The following is a 20,923-nucleotide window of genomic DNA, read 5'->3' as shown; positions in this document are numbered from 1 at the left end:
GTTGCCAGGAACCTGCCAAACATAAAAAGAAAAAATAATTATATTTCTGTCTTGGGTATTACTAAAAACACTGAAAATAAAAAAGTACATGGCCTAACTATTTTGCATGTTTTTTTAATACAACATAGCAAAAAAACATTTTATAAAGGCTTGGGATTAGTACATGCCAGAAGAAAAACCATTATGCAAAAAAGCAATTTCACAAAAATAATGTTAAAAATCAATAGCCAAAAAAAACCTAATTTTTTGGACCAAAAAAAAAAAAAAAATAAAAAGCCAAAAAAATTATGCAAACATAACAACATACATACCGTAAGGTGACAAGGAGCCTTTCTTCGGGAGGAATGGCACGCCGGAGCTGAGTGTCCCTTCTCCGGATGTTTCCTTCAACCATACCCAGCAAGTCAAGGAAGCTTTCCTGGGACATCCGTGTATAGTCAGCAAATTTCTCCGGGTTTTCCTGTAGCTCGCTGTACAGCGTGTGATATGCTCCACGGCTTGGCCGGAGTTCGATGATTGGATGCCTCCAAAACCTACGCCGCTGCCGTCTCTGCTGTCTCTCCCTCTCCCTTTCTTGCTGGCAACAAAAGACATACGCCTGAGACAGCGCAATGTCAAGATCCAGCTTGAAGCGGAAATTATCCAGACGCAAGTCCATCTTGACACCGGAAACAGCAGCAAAATCTGATGAATTCAGCAGTACAGGGTCTATAAAACATTCCAATGAAACACGCCCACTGGTGACCCATTGGTGGTCAAAGATTTTGCTATTGTGAAATGTCACACCTAAAAACGCATGCGCATAAAAAACGCAACCGCATGCAAAAACGCATGTAAAACGCAAGTAACACTGCGTTATTTTGACGCATCAGCGTGCGCATGAAGAAAAAAAAACGCACATTTGTTTTGCGTTTTTCTTTGCGTTTTTTATGCGCACGATGCGCTGCGCAAAAAAACGCTAATGTGAAACTAGCCTAACAATGTGGGACTCGGAGTTGTTCTAGGACCTTCAGTGACTTCTTCCAGGCCTCCCATCTTTGTTGTTTCTGGGATGGCATCGGAGTATCCCAATAGGTATTTTCGTCAGCGAGCTGTCTTAGCAGGATCTTGCCTTGAATAGTGATGGGTGCAATGAACCCAAGAGGAACGTAGACTCCTCATTTGGTGAATGGTTTGTCGCGAGGCGACACTTGAAAAGTAAATGCGTCCTGTTTAATATCCCGTAGCAGACCGAGGCTGCATTGCATGGGAGAGGAATCGGAACCTAAATCGAGGTCTCTTAAGGTTGTGGCATAGTCTTCGGATGGAAATGTTTCCATTACCTCTTAACTGTTAGAGATAATCTTGTGGAGCCTGAGATTTGATGAAGAGAGCATTTCCTGAGTCCTGGAGAGCAGATCGATAGCCTCACCTTCCTGGGCAGCCCATCTCAGTCCACAGATCACTACAGCAGGTGAAGGGCTGTTGCCAAAGACGTGTATCTTCATCCGGTAGCCCACGACCTCGTTGTGGATGTCGTTGCCCTTGTGCCATAGGAACCTGAGATAGTTTCTACTGTCTTTCCACATGATGAAGCAATTAAATATCTGCTGGATGTTGGCCATTATTGCCACGGGTTCCTGCCTGAAACGAATCAACACTCCTATGAGGCTGTTGTTCATGTTGGATGCAGTAAAAAGCAAGTTGTTGAGGGAGACGCCTTCATGCTGAGCACTGGAGTCAAATACCACCCTGATCTGGTTAGGTTTCCGAGGGTGGTAGACACCGAAGGATGGAAGGTACCAGCATTCTTCTCCGTCCATCAGTGGTGGTGCAAGTTCTGCATGATCTCTGTCAAAGATGTTTTTCATGAAATCGATGAAATGTCTTTCCATCTCTGGCCCTCTTTTTAAAGCTCACTTTAGAGAAGAGAACCTTGCTGTTGCTTGCTGCAGATTGTTTGGCAACCTTGGTCTTGGAGAACGAAAGGGTAACAGAGCCACCCAGCTGTTGGAGTCATCTTGAGCGAATTCTTTGTCCACAACCCTTATAAATTCTTTATCTTCTCTTGTGGGTGTGAACTTGCTATCTTCACTTGTGGAATTGAACACTGTTGACCCAAGGTCGCTGTTCCAGGGATGGTCCATGTTTGCATTGTCAAGTGGAGGCCCTCGCCACTTTGTGTCGCTCAATTTCTCTTTCACCCAGTAATGATGTGGGCATGGCTGGAAATAAGTGCTGTGACCATTTGGCAAGATGTGCATGTTGTAGGAGAGATAGCGTTAGGTGTCTTCATTTTGTCTACACAGACGTTCCCTATGATCACCCAGCCTAGGTTGAAGCATTGAGCAAATGGTGCGTCGTGAGGACCGTTGATTTGCTGACGTACCTTGTGTAAACGGAGGATGTTTCTCCCAAGTAGAATCAAGATTTGTGTGTTTCGATTGAGAGCTGGAATCGTGCTGGCTATAGTCTTCAGGTGAGGGTGATGAAGAGTGGCTTCTAGTGTTGGGAACTCTTCTTTGTTGGACGGTATCTGATTGCACTCGATGAGTGTGGGTAGAGGTATTTCTATGGTATTTTCAAGAGACGTTATAATGAGACCACTGGCCCTTCTTCTGAAAACTTCTGAGTTGCCGCTGCAGGTGCCTAAGGTGTATAGGTAGGCGCTTCCCTCTAAATCGAACAGATCAAAGAGTTCTGACCTTGCTAGTGATCGGTTGCTCTGATCGTCCACGATGCTATACAGCTTCACGGCCTTCTCTGGGTGACCCTTGGGATATACCTTTACCAGGCAAATCTTTGCACAATAATTGTCCCAAAGACCTTCTCCGAAGTCTTCTGTGCATGAAGAAGATACTGCGAGATGACTTGCTGCTTGGTCTGTACTCTCCCCGCCATGGCTAGTGGTGGGAGAAGGCACAGCTGTATGGTTAAGCTGGGATGGATGAAGTGCTTGTACGTGGTCCTCGCTGTCACACTCCATACACTTGGTGGTAACCTTACAGTCCTTAGTAATGTGTTCGGTAGAAGCACAAAATCTGGAGCATACTCTAAACTTCTTTAGAAGCTTTTTGCATTCTTGGAGTGGTTTCTTTCTGAAGCCTATACATTTCTTCAGTGAATCTGGCTTCTTGTGGATGGGACACTGACGGTTTGGATTCTCGACTCTATCACCCTTGTCATCCTTGTCAGGAACCAAGGCTGGTGTGTGAAGAATGTCAGTCATTTCCTCCAATACTAGGCCTCTACATTTTCTGTCAATTTGACAAGGGCTCTCATATTTTGGAGCGGATGAAGCTGTGCCAGTGGCTTCTCCACTGTCAATGTCTTTGATGAACTTGCAGAAGTAGGAGAACGGAGGAAAGGACACCTGGTGTTCCTTTTTGTAACTTTTGTCTTTGATGAACTTGCAGAAGTAGGAGAATGGAGGAAAGGACACCTGGTGTTCCTTTTTGTAACTTTTCCCTAGCGTTGTCAACCTTTCTTGCACGTTATATGGCAGCTTGGCGACTATGGGTTTCACCCCACGTGCGGTGTCCAGATAACTGAGGCCAGGTAGATATGTGTCTGTCTTGGCCAGCTGGAGTTTGAAGAGCAGGTCACTAAGTTACTGGAATTTTGAAACGTCCTTGCAGGATATTTTAGGAAAATCCTGTAATTGTTTGAGCAGTGCATCTTCTACAGCTTCAGGACTGCTGAAACCATTCTCTAGTCTGTCCCATGTGGTCGTGAGACCAGCCGCTGGATCGCTGATGTAAACTGATCTGAGTCTCTTGATTCGCTCTGTGGATCGTGGTCCCAGCCACCTGATCAGCAGATCCAGCTCTTCAGCAGCATTAATGCCGAGGTCACTAGTTGCGGTTTTAAAGGCACACTTCCACCCTCTGTAGTTTTCGGGTTGGTCGTTGAACCTTGTGAGACCGGTGTTAGTGAGTTCTCGGCGAATAATGTACCTAAGAAAGTTGGACATGTCTGTTCTTTCTGACTTTGGGAGCACACTTGCTGGCTGAGTAGTGCTGTTCACTTTAGTTGTAGTTTCTTGGATCAGAAGCATGGGAAGGTAAGGAGCCGCATAAGGGGTTGTGCGTTGGACTGACCTTGAAAGCTGGGAGCTGCAGGTGGATCAGCGTCTTGGTGCCTGGGAGAAGCGTCGGGACTGACAGGAATGTTAGTGTTGGTCGGTGGTTCATTGTTTTGGCTTAGTACATAGTCTCTTGTGCGCTTAAGGGGTCTTCTGTATCGATCTCACACAAGCTGATACTGTCCCCTTGACTTCCACTTAGAGCTTGCTCAAAGAGCTTAACCTTGCCATGGCTGTCGCCTGTTTGCATTCCTTCTCTAGGACTTCTATTTCTGCCTTCTTACGTGCAGCCTCGGCTTCTGCCCTTGCTGTCAACGCATCCATGTCGGCCTTCCTGCATGCAGATTTAGCTCCCATATCTGCCTTCTTGCATGATGATTCAGCTTCCATATCTGCTTTCTTGCGTGCATATTCAGCTTCCATGTCTGCCTTCTTGCGTGCAGATTCAGCTTCCATCTCTGCTTTCTTTTGGGTGAAGATGGCTTGCGGTTTCGTAGTCTCCACTTTAGCACGTGCTCTTATAAGCTGTTCCCTGAGGGTAGAGAATTTAGATGCACTTGATTTGAATGAATGCTTTGAATACTTAGTGGACCTGAATTTGCGAGATGACACTTCCGACATCTGCACGATTTTTGCTTCGTTTTATTCATGACGTCGGGCACATTGCAGTCTTATTCAGAATTGAGTTGTTGAACGCTCTGAAGTTCCTTTAGAGACTCTGGTGTGTTTAGTCTCACCAATCTCACTAAAAAGTGTCCTTGAAAGACGGGTATGCTGAGTACCATCTTCCTCTGGTGGTAACTCATGAGCACCAGGCATAGATAAGACAGTCACATAATTCTGCACTTTTTGCCATAGGTAAGATACACTGGAAAGTAATTCACATTTGGTGGTTTCTAAATTGTCTTTGACCATCCATGTAGGTTTAGTCAAACGTTTGGATCTTTCACTGAAGGCTGCATGAGATCCTTTGTCTTTTCTTGCTGTTCTAAATCAAGCATGGAATTAGAGATCCTTCCTGAATTTGCCATTGTACACAGGAATGCAAAGGAGGGGGCTGTTCTGCTCCTAGCAGCAAAGGAGCTCACATACAATGTTGCTATTTATAATGAGCAGGCATTGTCTGCAGACTCTATGAAGCTGCTGTCTTCACAATTAGCTTTATAGATGTTATTATAATGAGCAGGCATTGTCTGCAGACTCTATGAAGCTGCTGTCTTCACAATTAGCTTTATAGATGTTCCTTTCTCTGGATTGTTATCTGTATACTGTTTTTGGTGGCAGGCTATTCTTTCCACTATTCTGTCTCTTCAAAGTAGTATGAGCTCTAAATCCTTAGCCATCAATCCCTTAGATAACTGTATGATAATAATAATTTTAATTCTATAGTGCCAACATATTCCTCAGAACTTTACATTTTAGAGGGGACTTGTATAGATAATAGACATTACAGCATAACAATAAACACATAGATCAAAACAGATACCAAGAGGAATGATGGCCCTGCTTGCAAGCTTACAATCTATGAGGAAAAAGGGGAGACACAAAAGGTGAGTGGTAACAATTGCTTTCATTGTTTGGACCAGCCAAAGTGTAAGAATCGGGTGTTCATGTAATGCTGCATGATGATGATGCTGCATGCTGAATGATTGTTGTACTCACATGTCATGCGTCCTCAGATAGTTCCAACTCGACCACACTGACTTGTAATAAGAGTCCAGGAGAAATAGAGTTGATTTTCTCTGAAATCTTGTATTAAGTACAATGCAGCAGGTGGAAACAGTATTCTCAAACAGAGAAGTACACATGTAGATCCAAAGATGGCTACAGCAAACTAATAATGAGGAAGAAGGAAGGCTCAAGGGCTAACATCAACAACTACAGGGGAGGAGAAGGGACAAACTTCAAAAGGCAGGGCCTCTGCCTAGCAACAACAAAATGCAACGCATAACATAGAAAACACACAAGCTGTTCCCATTCATGGGACACAACAGTCCTAGTGTCATGAACACCACACTGCACTTGCTCACTGAGTCAGTGTGCATGTCCTGAATTGAACAAACTATGCTCAAGGCTATCTGTGGTGCGGGGCGGCAGCAGTGGAAATGCGTGCTTCAGGTAAAACGGACCTGAAGCATGTGACTGCTGGTGGAGTGTCTGGGGGCGGAGACAAGCCCCGGCGTGCCGGAGACCGGAGCTTGGGCTAGAGATGCCCAGAGGGTAGTCGGGCAGGTGGGGGTCTAAGCAAGGAGAGGCAAAGACAGGGATGTGGTCAGTCACAAAGCAGAGTCTGGAAACTTGAGATAGCAGCGCGGGGCAGGCAGGAGCAATGGAACGGAAGGTCAGGGACAGGCAAAAGCTATAGCATAGAGGCAAGACAAGTACAGAGGCAGCAGCAATATCAGAAACAGGAATGGACCAGGTCATACATGAGCAAACATACACAGGCAGACAGTATCCACAGATACACAGGGGTCAGGAACTAAGCCGAGGTCAAAAGTATCGCTGACAATGGACAGAGACCAAATGAGGCTATATAAAGCCCTCCCAGAATCAGAGAGATGCCAAAAGCATTAACCCCTGCAGCATTAAACCAGAATTCACATACAGACCATGACACCTAGTTCTATCTCTTTTTCAATAACTGATAGGAGAAGGTGGAGAAACTTGACTTTTTCCATCAGTGAAAAAATTGATGAAGCTCTGACCAAACTATAATGAAAATCTAATGAAAATGACTGATTAAAATTGTTTTGATTTTTTTTGAATATCAAAGAAACTGATGTCTGAATGAGGCCCCTAACCACACCAATATCTATACCCCCCCACCGCACCCATTTAGCATTGCTGATCACATTGTTTTATGAATCATAATCAAAAACAGAAAAAATACATTTTTACTTCCAACAAGAAGATATATATCTTTGTACCGTGTTAGCCAGTAGATAGAAAAATATTTAGAATTGAGAGTCCTCAGTGGTTGATGCCATTTAATGGCTAACTTAAAAGATGGTAGTAAATTACAAGCTTTCGAGACTACTCAGATCTCTTCGTCAGGCATAGACTAATACAAAATCTGAAGAATCACATATTTATACACAGCACAGCAGAGAAATAATGCAGTAGATAAGACAAGTGACGTGAAGCTGAGCGATCATTATGGGAGAGTGAGAAACAATTGTGGCCATAAATATTGGAACAGGTCATAAATAAGGAGGGTGAAACTATCATTGTCCGATGATTGAGGTCTGGCCAATGGTCTTGATGCCTCCACAAGGTCAGAGGAGAAAATTCCTTAACTGATGTAAAAAGACATAATTCCATGCTACACATTCATTCCTACACTGAGTGTGTCAAAGGTTGACATAAGTTTATACTCCCAGTTTCTTCTGTCTCTCTGAGATTCAAAGTTACCTTTCAATACAAGTAATTTAATGTACATGATGCTGTGATCTGGGATACAAAAATGTTTGGCCACAGGTAGATCTATTCTTTTTTCATTTATGTCTTTTAACATTGGAATTTTCTCCTCTGACATGTAGCATGTGACATTCATGTATGATCCTGTTGCAATTAAAAATGCCTGAGGTTCAGGGGCGGAGTGCTTAGTCAGAAGGCTAATACAAATATCAAAAAACTGACTGTCACATCCAAACATAAATCAGGTCTGAACAGGTGCTTACCTAGAGTAGCCAACTCAAACACAATCAAACCAATAATGCAGCACTCTGTAGCGCTATAGCATGCAAACATGAAATATGAAAATTGACTTGAATTACCGCACTAGCAGTAATTGCATTACTGCACTAGCCTCAGGTGTTTTTAATTGCAACAGGATCATACCCCTCCATTGAGAAATAGACTTCAGTCTAAGAGATGATTCACATTAGGTTCCCAGAAGAAATGTAGACTGTCTAACAGAGTATTGGCATTAGGTCCTGGCAAACGAGAATCGCCTTAACGTGGCTGCCAGGTACACATGAATTAGCCAATTTATGCACTAAGCATTCTCAATTTTTCATATTTCTAGTGCAGTAATGCAATTCAATGTTAATATTTCATGTTTGCATGCTGTAGCACTACAGAGTGCTACCTTACTGGTTTGATTGTATTTGAGTTGCTTACTCTAGGTAAGCACCTGTTCAGACCTGATTTATGTTGGTCAGTTTTTTGCTACCCCTGCTTGATCAGGGCCCCCACAGTCTCGAATGCATACCCTGCTCCACTGCTGCGTCATCTTCTTACTGAGACGTTCTGATCAGAGGGCATGATGACATCACACGCACAAACTGCGTGCCCACGTAGCGTTTTTTTAAGTGTTTCCGCGGCATTTTTAAACGCGCGATTCTGCCGCGGAAATGCTTAAGAAAAGCATTCCATTCAATCATAATTGATTCCACACATGTTGTTCCAATGGGGCATTTTTTACTGCTGCTGAATCGCTTAGTGGTAAAAAACGCAGCATGTTCATTCCGCATACCATCAATTGTATGGGCAAAAACACATAGGAAAACGCATGCTAAAACGCTTAAAAAAGCGCGTCTAAAACCGCATGCGGTTTCCCGGGAAGAGGGTGTGCATTTCTGTTCATGAATATTCTGCTTAAGAAACGCTACATGGGCACATAGCCTCACAGTGCAGAAAGCCGGAAGATGCCGATGATGAGGAGTCTGAAGCAGAGCAGCAGCCAGCAAAGAGAGATGAGTATTTCATTTTTTTATGTTTAGAGCATTATATATGGGACCATAATACACTGGAGCATCATACATGGGGCCCATTATACACTGGAGCATCATACATGGGACCCATTATATACTGGAGCATCAAACATGTGGCACATTATACATTGGAGCATAATATATGGGGTCTATTATATATATGGGCCCATCATATGCTGGAGCATCCTATATGGGGCCCATTATATATGGAGCATTTTATGGATCCATCATACACTGGAGCATCATATATGGGGTCCATTTTATATGGAGCTTTGTATGGGACCCATTATACACTGGAGCATCATATATGGGGCCTATTATACACTGGAGCATCATATATGGGGCCCATTATACACTGAATCATCATAGATGGGTGCCGTTATACACTGGAGCATCATATATGGGGCCCATTATAAATGGAGCTTTATATGAGACCCATTATACACTGGAGCATCATACAGTATATGGGGCCTAATTATACACTGGAGTATCATATATGTGGCCCATCATACACTGGAGCATCATATATAGGAGCCATTATATATGGAGCATTATATGGGCTCATCATACACTGGAGCATCCTATATGGGGCACATTATATATGGTGCATTATATGGGGTCCATTATACGCTGGAGCATCATATATGGGGCCTATTATACACTGAAGTATCATGTATGGGGCCCATTATACACTTGAGCATCATATATGGGGCTCATCATACACTGGAGCATCATATATGGGGCCCAATATACACTGGAGCATCATATATGGGGCATTATATGGGCCCATCATACACTAGAGCATCATATATGGGGCCCATTATATATGGAGAATTATATGGGTCCATCATACACTGGAGCATCATATATGGGACATTATATTATATGGGCCCATCACACACTGGAACATCATATATGGGCCCCATCATATATGGGACCCATTACATATGGAGCATCATATGGGGCCCGTTACATATGAAGCATTATATGGAGCCCATTATGTATGGAGAATTATATGGGGCCCATCATATACTGTGTAGTGAAATATGTGTATGTATGGCTGTATGACCAGCAATAAATTAACATCTGTCCTTAGACTGCAGCTCTCCACACAGGTCATGACCTGTTATCCTGAGAAGGCAGTCTCTTGTCTCCAATCTTACCAGGAGCTTTGCTGAGAACCACAAAGTGGAAACATTTCACACCTTCCAGCTCTTTTGGAAGAGAGATGCCAATTGAAGAATGACACTATCTATCTATGAGAAAGGTTACACAAAGAGTTTCAGAGAAAAAAATAATGTATTCATTGGTAAAATAACCGTGATCCAGTCACAAACCAGCAATTAGAATATTAACATGAGAGGATGGTCTAGAAACCTGATCCCTGAGTAAATCTATAAATTAGGCCTACGCACAAAGAAAAAGGTTTTACAGTGACGGGCAGCCTAGCTGTTGTGCTCCATTTCATATTCTCCCTCCCTCAGTGACAGAGTACCAGGCTGCAAAGTTCAATATTTCTGTAAGTTTTATCCCTTTTATTTTATCATCACTGCATATTTGTATGTCACTTTTTATTTCCATTTTTATATTCTTTTTATTGTAAGCACTGTAAATTTTATATTAAAGCTTAAAACTTTAATAAGTCTGAACCTTGTTGCTCTAAAAAATCCATAGCCTTAGAGTGTGTGCTCCTGGTGATTGTCACATAGTAGTAGTACTTCAAGGACTCATCGCCCGTGTGTTCGGTGAGTGGTGGCAGCGTGTATGAGTGGGGTATTTGGTCTGTGTCGGGGTGTGATTTATGCTCCCACTTCACTTCAGCATAGAACAGAGGTTGAATGCTGGTCTGAGTGAGAGGAGATAGAATAACCCTTGCAGGAGCAACCCCAAGTCACGTGCTGAGAAGTGGGTATGTGACAAATTGGTGGCAGCGGTAGAATATACGAATATATCATACTGTGTGAAACATTATATGGCACCGATTATTTATTGACCAATATATGGGGCTCATTATACTGTAATACTGTATGGAGCATTATATGGGGCTCAGTATACTGTATGGAGCAATATATGGGGCTCATTATTCTTTAAGGAGCATTATATGGGGCCCAATATACAGTATGGAGCAATATATGGGACTCACTATAATCTTTGGAGCAACATATGGGGGTTGTTAAATACTGTATGGAGCAATATATCGGGCTCATTATTCCGAATGGAACTATATATGCAGCTAATTATACTGTATAGAGCATTATATGGGATACATTATTCTGTATGGAGCAATATATGGGGCTCATTATTTTGTATGGAGCACTAAGTGGTGCCCATAATACTGCATGGAGCAATATATGGGGCTCATTATTCTGTATGGAGTATTATGTGGTGCCCATAATACTGTATGGAACAATAGTGTATATGGGGCCCATAATAGCAGCTGGGCCTGATTGCCTCAGTCCATGTGTCCTAAAAGTGTGTGCAAATCAACTGTGTAATGTCTTTCAGCTCCTGTTTAACAGGAGCCTACAATCTCAGAGAATACCAGTACTGTGGAAGACCACCTGCCTGGTGCCTGTTCCCAAGATCACCTTTCCAACTTCCCTACATGACTATCGTCCAGTGGCCTTAACATCGCCTTCTATGAAGTCATTGGAGAGAATAATACTTGTCTACTTGTGCCCGAGGGTGAGGGCCCACACTGACCCCCTGCAGTTTGCATACCAGCAGAGATTGGGGTGGATGATGCTGTAGTGTCTCTGCTACATACAATACATTCATTCTTGGACAATGATGGAACTGCAGTGCATGCCATGTTCTTTGACTTCTCTAGTGCTTTCAATACCTTACAGCCGCTCTTATTACGAAATAAGTTGACTGATATGGCAGTGGATAAGGGGATGGTGAACTGGATAAGCGACTACCTGACGGACAGGCCGCAGTTTGTAAGGATGGAGGAGGTGGTATCTGGCAGTGTACGGAGCAGTGTGGGAGCCCCTCAGGGTACAGTGCTGTCACCCTTCCTCTTCACATTGTATACAGCTTTCAGTATAAACCCGATCTCTATCACCTCCAAAAATTCTTGTAGGGGGAATTGTGGGGGACCGGGGTGAGGAGGAATATAGAAGGGTGGTTTCTGACTTTGTAGTTTGGTGCCGGACTAACTGTCTAGAACTAAATGTAAAGAAAACCAGTAATTACTCTATGTAATTGTCACGCTGCCGGCGCCGCCTGTCAGGTTGGTACCAGAGCCGCCTGTCAGGTCGGGGCCAGCGCCACCTGTCATGCCGGGTCCCGCTTTGCCTGCTCCTGCTCCCTGGGTCTCCCCCCGGCTCACCGTTACAGCCGCCGTGCGGCGCCCCCGGTCTCCCGTCCTGCAGCCCTGCATAAGGCTTCCTCCTCCACCTCTGCTCCTGTCCCGGGCATGCGCCTTAGGCCACGGGTGCGTGCTCTTCCCCTCAGTTAACCCCTGCTGCACCTGCCCTGTGGAGCGATTACCAATCAAGCTCCAGCACAGGGTATATCAGGCGGCTCCTCTCTCATGGAGGCACCTGATTATCGTGTGCCTTCCGTACGGTACTCTGGCCCCGTCTCGTCACTCCTGTCTCCAGTCGTTCCTGACTCTGGTCACTCCTGACTCTGGTCACTCCTGACTCCTGTCGCTCCTGACTCCGATCACTCCTGACTCCGGTCGCTCCTGACCCGTCGCTCCTGACTTCGGTCACTCCTGACTCCAATCGCTCTTGACCCTCTGCCTTGCTTGTCTTATCCGCACCTGAGCCGCCCCTCTTGGTATCAGCTGTCGCGGTATTCGACTCCTTCGGGCCTGCTCCTAATGGTCCCTGTATAGGGGTCGGCACCACCTGGCCAGCTCACCCCAGGGATCCCGGTACTGTGACCCAGAGGGTCCACTCTTGCTACACTTGACAGTAATGCTGTTTGTAATGTAGTAATGCTGTTTGTAATGTTTTATTTGTAATGCTATTGTAACGCTGCTGTGATACCATAATTTCCCTCGGGATCAATAAAGTGTATCGTATCGTAATACTGTATGGAGCAATGTACAGTATGGGGCTCATTATTCTGTATAGAGCACTATGTGGTGCCCATAATACTGTATGGAGCAATATATGGGTCTCATTATTCTGCATGGAGCAATATATGGAGCCCATAGAACTGTATGGAGCAATATATGGGGCTCATTATTCTGTATGGAGCATCATGTGGTACCCATAACACTGTATGGATGGCTAAACTGTTTGGTTTCGGAGCTACTGTAGATTTTACAATAGATATCACTCATGTAATTTAAGAAGTGAAATCTTTGGCGTTGTACTATACCTATACTTCTCTGTTGTATCTGTGCAGCATGAATTGTGGTATGTGTTAAAGGGGCCCACTGAGACTCTTTCACCTGAGGCCCATGAAAACCTGGAGCTGACCCTGGGAATTAGGATGCCATGGGGGCTATGTATGCCTAGCTTGGGGACATATATATACATACCACGATGGGGGACATTACTACAGAATTAGCCACATTTTTTACTTCAATTTTTTTCTATTTCCTCCTCTAAAGCCTAGATGCATCTTAAGGTCCGAAAAATACGGAATATATCTGTGAGCGAGTGAGTTTGTGCTGGCCATAATACTGTAGGACTTCATTATATTCTATGAGGGGGGCTGCATTGTATTCTATGTGTGGGGGCTGCATTATACTATATGAGGGCTGCATTGTATTCTATGAGGGGGCTAACCCAACCTCTGCGATAGCATTAAGACATGTACTACCTTTTATTATACCCTGATATTAGCGTCTTTTACAACACAATTGGTGGTCTCGCATTTATTTCTATGTAACTAGATAGTGGGCCCTAAGAATGATTTTCTCTGGTGAGCCCAAGGTGCTCCAGTCTGATTCTGCCGCTAGTCACTGATGCTACGCTCGCAGCAGCTCATTCACCAGTGGTTCTCAGCCTGGGCGCTCGCATCTTGGCGGATTACGGCGTGGGACCGAAAGACGGAGAGGTGAGAGATATTGTTGTTTTTATTTTTGTTTTATTACAGAAGACGATGAATTCAGTGGAATTAGGCATTAGGTGAGTATAACTGTATTTGTTGTTTTTCAATAAAAATGGAAAGATATGTTTTGTTTTATTTCTAATAAAGGAATTTATTCTGGTTGTGTCTTTATTTACAATATAGGATTATTAATGGATAGGTGTCTTATAGACGCCTCTCCATTACTAAGCCATGGGCTTGATGTCACCTGACAATACAAAGGCAACATCAACCCCACAAATATGAATCCCACTTGCTACCCCTACAGGGCAAGTGGGAAGAGCAGGGCAAAGCACCAGAATTGGAGTATCTAACAGATGCGCCTTTCCTGTGCAGCTGCTATTTTTTGAATGGGGACGGGCAATATCCAGCTGTCTGCTTTAGCAAGGCTGGCTGTCAAAAATGGAGAGGACACCACGCCGGTTTTTAAAATTTATTTATTTAAATAATTAAAAAAATTGGAGTGGGGACCCCTCTCTTATTGATAACCAACCTTGCTAAAGCTGACAGCTGAGGGTTGCAGCTCCCAGCTATGCATTTTGACTGGCTGGTTATCAAAAATACAGGGAAATCCACGCTGGGTTTCTTTTTTAATTATTTATTTGCAGCACAGGCGTTGGCTGATGAATATTCCCATCAGCCACTCCTGCTCACTCTGCTATTAGCAGCAGCAGGTGTCAGTACTCCCATCAGCTTACGCCAGTGACCGGAGGAAAACTTTATACTTCTGATCACAGCTGCGCACACAAGCTGTCTTTTGACAGCGTGGGAACCGCGGCTGTCTGACTGGCAGTGATGATTTTAATGCCGATCAGAAGTGGTGTTTGCCATGCTGTCATGTACATGACAGCATGGCAAACACTCGATGTTCAGGCCGCACATTGAAGTGAATGGGGTCCAAGTTCGGGTTCGGGTCCGGGTACTGTTCTGGTACCTGAACCTGAACTTTTTGTAACTGTCCGACCGAACCCGCCAGACCCGAACATCCAGGTGTCCGCCCATATCAATTCATAATAACTATGTAATAGCATGTCCTTAAGATTTTTGGATCTTCGTGCTGTTATTGCTGGACTTGATGGGAAGTATTTCTTCAAGAAAGGGTCAATTTGCGATACTCTTCAATGTTTTTTAATGATATCAACAAAATCCGACCATTGTTTGTTGTAATTAGCTATTAATCACAACTGGTTATTGCTTTGATCCACGCTTTGGGCTTGTTTTATATAGAGCAAATCATCCCTGGAAGTGTTTTTGGCCCTAAAATAGCCACAATTAATTTGTCTTTGGCTGTAACCTCTAGCTTCAAATATACATCGTAGAGTCTTATGTCACGCCGCGCTCACCTGGGGGCGGAACCTTGGTCCCGACGTCATCTCTTCCGGAGCCCCGGTCGCTCCGGGGGTCCCGCCCGGTGCGCACGCGCACCTCTCGTACCTAGGTTCCCTCCTCCTCCATGTTATACAGTGGGGCAAAAAAGTATTTAGTCAGTCAGCAATAGTGCAAGTTCCACCACTTAAAAAGATGAGAGGCATCTGTAATTTACATCATAGGTAGAGCTCAACTATGGGAGACAAACTGAGAAAAAAAAATCCAGAAAATCACATTGTCTGTTTTTTTTTCATTTTATTTGCATATTATGGTGGAAAATAAGTATTTGGTCAGAAACAAAATTTCATCTCAATACTTTGTGATATATCCTTTGTTGGCAATGACAGAGGTCAAACATTTTCTGTAAGTCTTCACAAGGTTGCCACACACTGTTGTTGGTATGTTGGCCCATTCCTCCATGCAGATCTCCTCTAGAGCAGTGATGTTTTTGGCTTTTCGCTTGGCAACACGGACTTTCAACTCCCTCCAAAGGTTTTCTATAGGGTTGAGATCTGGAGACTGGCTAGGCCACTCCAGGACCTTGAAATGCTTCTTACGAAGCCACTCCTTCGTTGCCCTGGAGGTGTGCTTTGGATCATTGTCATGTTGAAAGACCCAGCCACGTTTCATCTGCAATGCCCTTGCTGATGGAAGGAGGTTTGCACTCAAAATCTCACGATACATGGCCCCATTCATTCTTTCATGTACCCGGATCAGTCGTCCTGGCCCCTTTGCAGAGAAACAGCCCCAAAGCATGATGTTTCCACCACCATGCTTTACAGTAGGTATGGTGTTTGATGGATGCAACTCAGTATTATTTTTCCTCCAAACACGACAAGTTGTGTTTCTACCAAACAGTTCCAGTTTGGTTTCATCAGACCATAGGACATTCTCCCAAAACTCCTCTGGATCATCCAAATGCTCTCTAGCAAACTTCAGACGGGCCCGGACATGTACAGGCTTAAGCAGTGGGACACGTCTGGCACTGCAGGATCTGAGTCCATGGTGGCGTAGTGTGTTACTTATGGTAGGCCTTGTTACATTGGTCCCAGCTCTCTGCAGTTCATTCACTAGGTCCCCCCGCGTGGTTCTGGGATTTTTGCTCACCGTTCTTGTGATCATTCTGACCCCACGGGGTGGGATTTTGCGTAGAGCACCAGATCGAGGGAGATTATCAGTGGTCTTGTATGTCTTCCATTCTCTAATTATTGCTCCCACAGTTGATTTCTTCACTCCAAGCTGGTTGGCTATTGCAGATTCAGTCTTCCCAGCCTGGTGCAGGGCTACAATTTTGTTTCTGGTGTCCTTTGACAGCTCTTTGGTCTTCACCATAGTGGAGTTTGGAGTCAGACTGTTTGAGGGTGTGCACAGGTGTCTTTTTATACTGATAACAAGTTTAAACAGGTGCCATTACTACAGGTAATGAGTGGAGGAAAGAGGAGACTCTTAAAGAAGAAGTTACAGGTCTGTGAGAGCCAGAAATCTTGATTGCTTGTTTCTGACCAAATACTTATTTTCCACCATAATATGCAAATAAAATGAAAAAAAACAGACAATGTGATTTTCTGGATTTTTTTTTTCTCAGTTTGTCTCCCATAGTTGAGGTCTACCTATGATGTAAATTACAGACGCCTCTCATCTTTTTAAGTGGTGGAACTTGCACTATTGCTGACTGACTAAATACTTTTTTGCCCCACTGTATGTGCGCTTGCGCGCTCCTATCAGTTCGGCCTCCAGGTCCGTCCTCTCTATGGTACTGGAGGACTTGACTCGGAAGTCCTAGCAATCATGTGCTATATCAGGCTACCTCTTCCTAGGGGAGGTGCCTGATTATTGTTGTGCTTCCTGGCTTGGTCTGCTGTGTCCCTGCCTGGCTGTGCGCAGTATTCGGGTCCTCTGCCTTGCACTCTGTTGTGCCTCTTGGCACACACTCTGAACCTGCACTCTGCATGGAATCGGTTGTGCTTCCTTGCACACGCTCTGATCCTGTGCTCTGTCTTAAACTCAGCTGTGCCTCCTGGCACATACTCTGATCCTGTGCTCTGTCTTGTACTCAGTTGTGCCTCCTAGCACACACTCTGATCCTGTGCTCTGTCTTACACTCAGCTGTGCCTCCTGGCACACACTCTAATCCTGTGCTCTGTCCTATGCTCTGTTGTGCCTCCTGGCACCCACTCTGATCCTGTGCTCTGTCTTATACTCAGTTGTGCCTCCTGGCATACACTCGGACCCTGTGCTCTGTCTTACACTCAGCTGTGCCTCCTGGCACATACTCTGATCCTGTGCTCTGTCTTGTACTCAGTTGTGCCTCCTAGCACACACTCTGATCCTGTGCTCTGTCTTACACTCAGCTGTGCCTCCTGCCACACACTCTAATCCTGTGCTCTGTCCTATGCTCTGTTGTGCCTCCTGGCACCCACTCTGATCCTGTGCTCTGTCTTATACTCAGTTGTGCCTCCTGGCATACACTCGGACCCTGTGCCTTGTCTTATACTCAGTTGTGCCTCCTGGCACACACTCTGATCCTGTGCTCTGTCTTACACTCAGCTGTGCCTCCTGGCACATACTCTGATCTTGTGCTCTGTCTTGTACTCAGTTGTGCCTCCTAGCACACACTCTGATCCTGTGCTCTGTCTTACACTCAGCTGTGCCTCCTGGCACACACTCTAATCCTGTGCTCTGTCCTATGCTCCGTTGTGCCTCCTGGCACCCACTCTGATCCTGTGCTCTGTCTTATACTCAGTTGTGCCTCCTGGCACACACTCAGACCCTGTGCCTTGTCTTATACTCAGTTGTGCTTCCTGGCACACGCTCTGATTCTGTACTCTGTCTCTTACTCAGTTGTGCCTCCTGGCACACGTTCCAATCCTGTACTCTGTCTTATGCTCAGTTGTGCCCTCTGGCACACACCCTGCTCCTGTACTCTGTTACACCTCCTGGCACACCTGCTGCCTGACTCAGTGCTCTGACATGCTCCTTTGCACGCATCCTGCTTTACTCACACCCGGATGTATGAAGTCGCTGTATACCACGTGTTCCCGTGCCCACGCTTTACACGTTCCTGCAGACGCACTCACCTACTCGTGTCTCCTGTGAGCCGGCCGCCTGGTGCCAGCAGTCGTGGTACCTCACCCCCTGGGGCTTGCCCCTGACACTCCCTGTATAGTGGGTGGTCTTCACTAGGTCAGCTCGCACTGGGAGGGTTGGTGCCACGACCCAGAGGGTCCACTCCAGGAGCCGTCACACCTTAGATTGTTTTTAAAATAAGTCATTATTAGGAAAAATATTTTTATTCTTAAGAACTGACCAACTGGAATACCATTGATGGTAGAAGGTAAATGAGATGAATTTGCATGGAGCAAGGAGTTAGCAGCTGTCGGTTTTCTGTAGACGTCCCTAGAAAGATCTTCATTAAGTAGGGTATCTATTTTGATGTCAAAGAATTCCAAATTTCTACCTGTTTTGAAGGTAAGTTTGATTTTAATGATTATCATCATTGAGTTTTTACATCATTTTATCCAATCCCAATGATGATCCTTCCCAAATAAACCACTATCATCGATATATCGCATCCAATGGTGTATGCATTCTATACCTGGTATTTGTGCAGTAAAGAATATGTATCTTTCCCAGGCACACAAAAATAAATTTGCATAGAAGGGGTCGCATAAAGCCTCCATGGAAGTATCCTGTAATTTCAAATATATTTTGTGATTAAAAATGAAGCAATTTATGAGTAAGGATAAACTCAGTGAGTAAAAGAATGAGTTCCACAATAACTGAATCGACGTTGCTAGATTTTAAAAACTATAACACTGCCGGACTATCAATATGTCTAATGGAGGTGTACAGGGCTGCCACTAGGAATTTCTGGGCCTCATACTGGCAAAATTTATGGGCTCCCCCTCTTGAGACTCCACCCAGGCTCCACCTCCAGTTCCTCCTCCACCCTAGCTCCTTCTCCACCACGCAAACCTTCCAAGACCCGTCCGCCCTTTCTTGGAAAAACTTCACTTCAGCACCACGCCCTCACCTCTCCACACATTAACACCATATCACATCCATAGAATACATGGAAATTAGTGCTACATCATTGCTGCGGGCCCACACCACCTCTGCCTGCCCTGGGGCCTGTCCGCCAGGATCCTTCTCTTATCCAGTAGTAATCGGATACTAGTCTGTACGAGGGCCCCAATACACAATATGATAACCTACACAGATTCCAAAAGCAGTGTGAGGGCCCCACACACTATAATGTCACCCAGAGCCCCACTAAAATACGAGCGCTCCCCCAGCCTCACACACAATAAATGATCTAACATGTAGCCCTAACATGTAGTTTGAGGGTTCCTACACGATATCAGGAATTCCACACACAATATGATGGCCCCAGCAGCCCTCCACTCAGTATACTGGCCCCCACAATGCCAATACACTATGGGGAGTGACCCCCACAAACAGTTTGATAGCCCTGCTGTACCCCTTATATAGTGTGCCATCCTCAGTCCACCCCTTATACAGTCAGTGCCATCCTCAGCGCACCCCTTATATAGTGACATCTTCAGTCCTCCCCTTATACAGTGCCATTCTCAGTCATCGCACCCCTTATATAGTGCCACTGCGGACCACAAGCTCGGAGTCCCCTTGTTATCTGAGATCAGCAGCAGTCCTGACCCCCACTGTGTACCCGGCATAGCACCTTACTCTGGGTTGTGGACGTCTGGTACTGCAGCTCAGTCTCCCACTGCTATGAGTCAGGACAGTGAGGAGCTGCAGTACCTGACAAGACCACGGCGCCTGTATGGAGCTATAATGAAGGTGCCTGCAGGCAGTTGATTGGTGTGGTGGAGGTCGCATACATTGTGTATGGGACTGTGATGACCCTGTATATCTGCCATCATGTAGCCCCTCCAGATGAGGGGCGGGGTCCTCCCCAGAGACTCAGGGACGTCTCGCAGCTGTCAGCGGGAACAGACATAACATTGTTATAGAGCAGCCGGACCCAGGGGACAACCAAGACCCCACTGATATCTGACAGTCATAAGACACGGACCCTCCCGGGTCACAGGCAGAACAGGGCGCGATGTGCTGCAAAAACCCAAAGTCCCACTAAAAGGAGGAGACAGTCAACATGCTGGCACTGTGCAGCACAGTCTGTGCTGCTGAGTAAAAGGATAGGACAACGGCTGAGCTGCAGGTGGAGATAGTCAGCAGCATGCTGGTACTGTGCAGCACATTCTGTGCTGCTGAGCTGACTAAAAAGATAGGAGTCGGACAATGGTCGGCTGAGCTGCAGGTGGAGAGGAGCCAGTGAACATGCAGGACGCTGGAGATTTGTACCCCACAATACCCAGATTTGTACCCCACAGGCAGCCCCACTCCCGCCCCATCCATCATCATCCCAGGCCCACGCTCCACCGGAGGACAACGGTCGACTGAGCAGCAGGTGGAGAGGAGACAGTCAACATGCAGGACGCTGGAGATTTTTCCCCCACAGCTGGGCCCCACTCCTGCCCCATCCATCATCAGCCCGGGCCCACACGCCACCGGAGGACAACAGTCGACTGAGCTGCAGGTGGAGAGGAGACAGTCATGCAGGACGCTGGACAGAGATTTGTTCCCCACAGCCGGGCCACACTCCCGCCCCATTCATCCTCAGCCCGGGCTCACACGCCACCGGAGACATGGGAGATGACGGAGAGTGACACAGACACTACTT

The sequence above is a fragment of the Dendrobates tinctorius genome, unplaced genomic scaffold, assembly GCF_039654945.1.
Source record: "Dendrobates tinctorius isolate UK_male_01 unplaced genomic scaffold, ASM3965494v1 ptg000028l, whole genome shotgun sequence".
NCBI lineage: Eukaryota > Metazoa > Chordata > Amphibia > Anura > Dendrobatidae > Dendrobates > Dendrobates tinctorius.
This window is presented reverse-complemented; position numbering follows the sequence as displayed.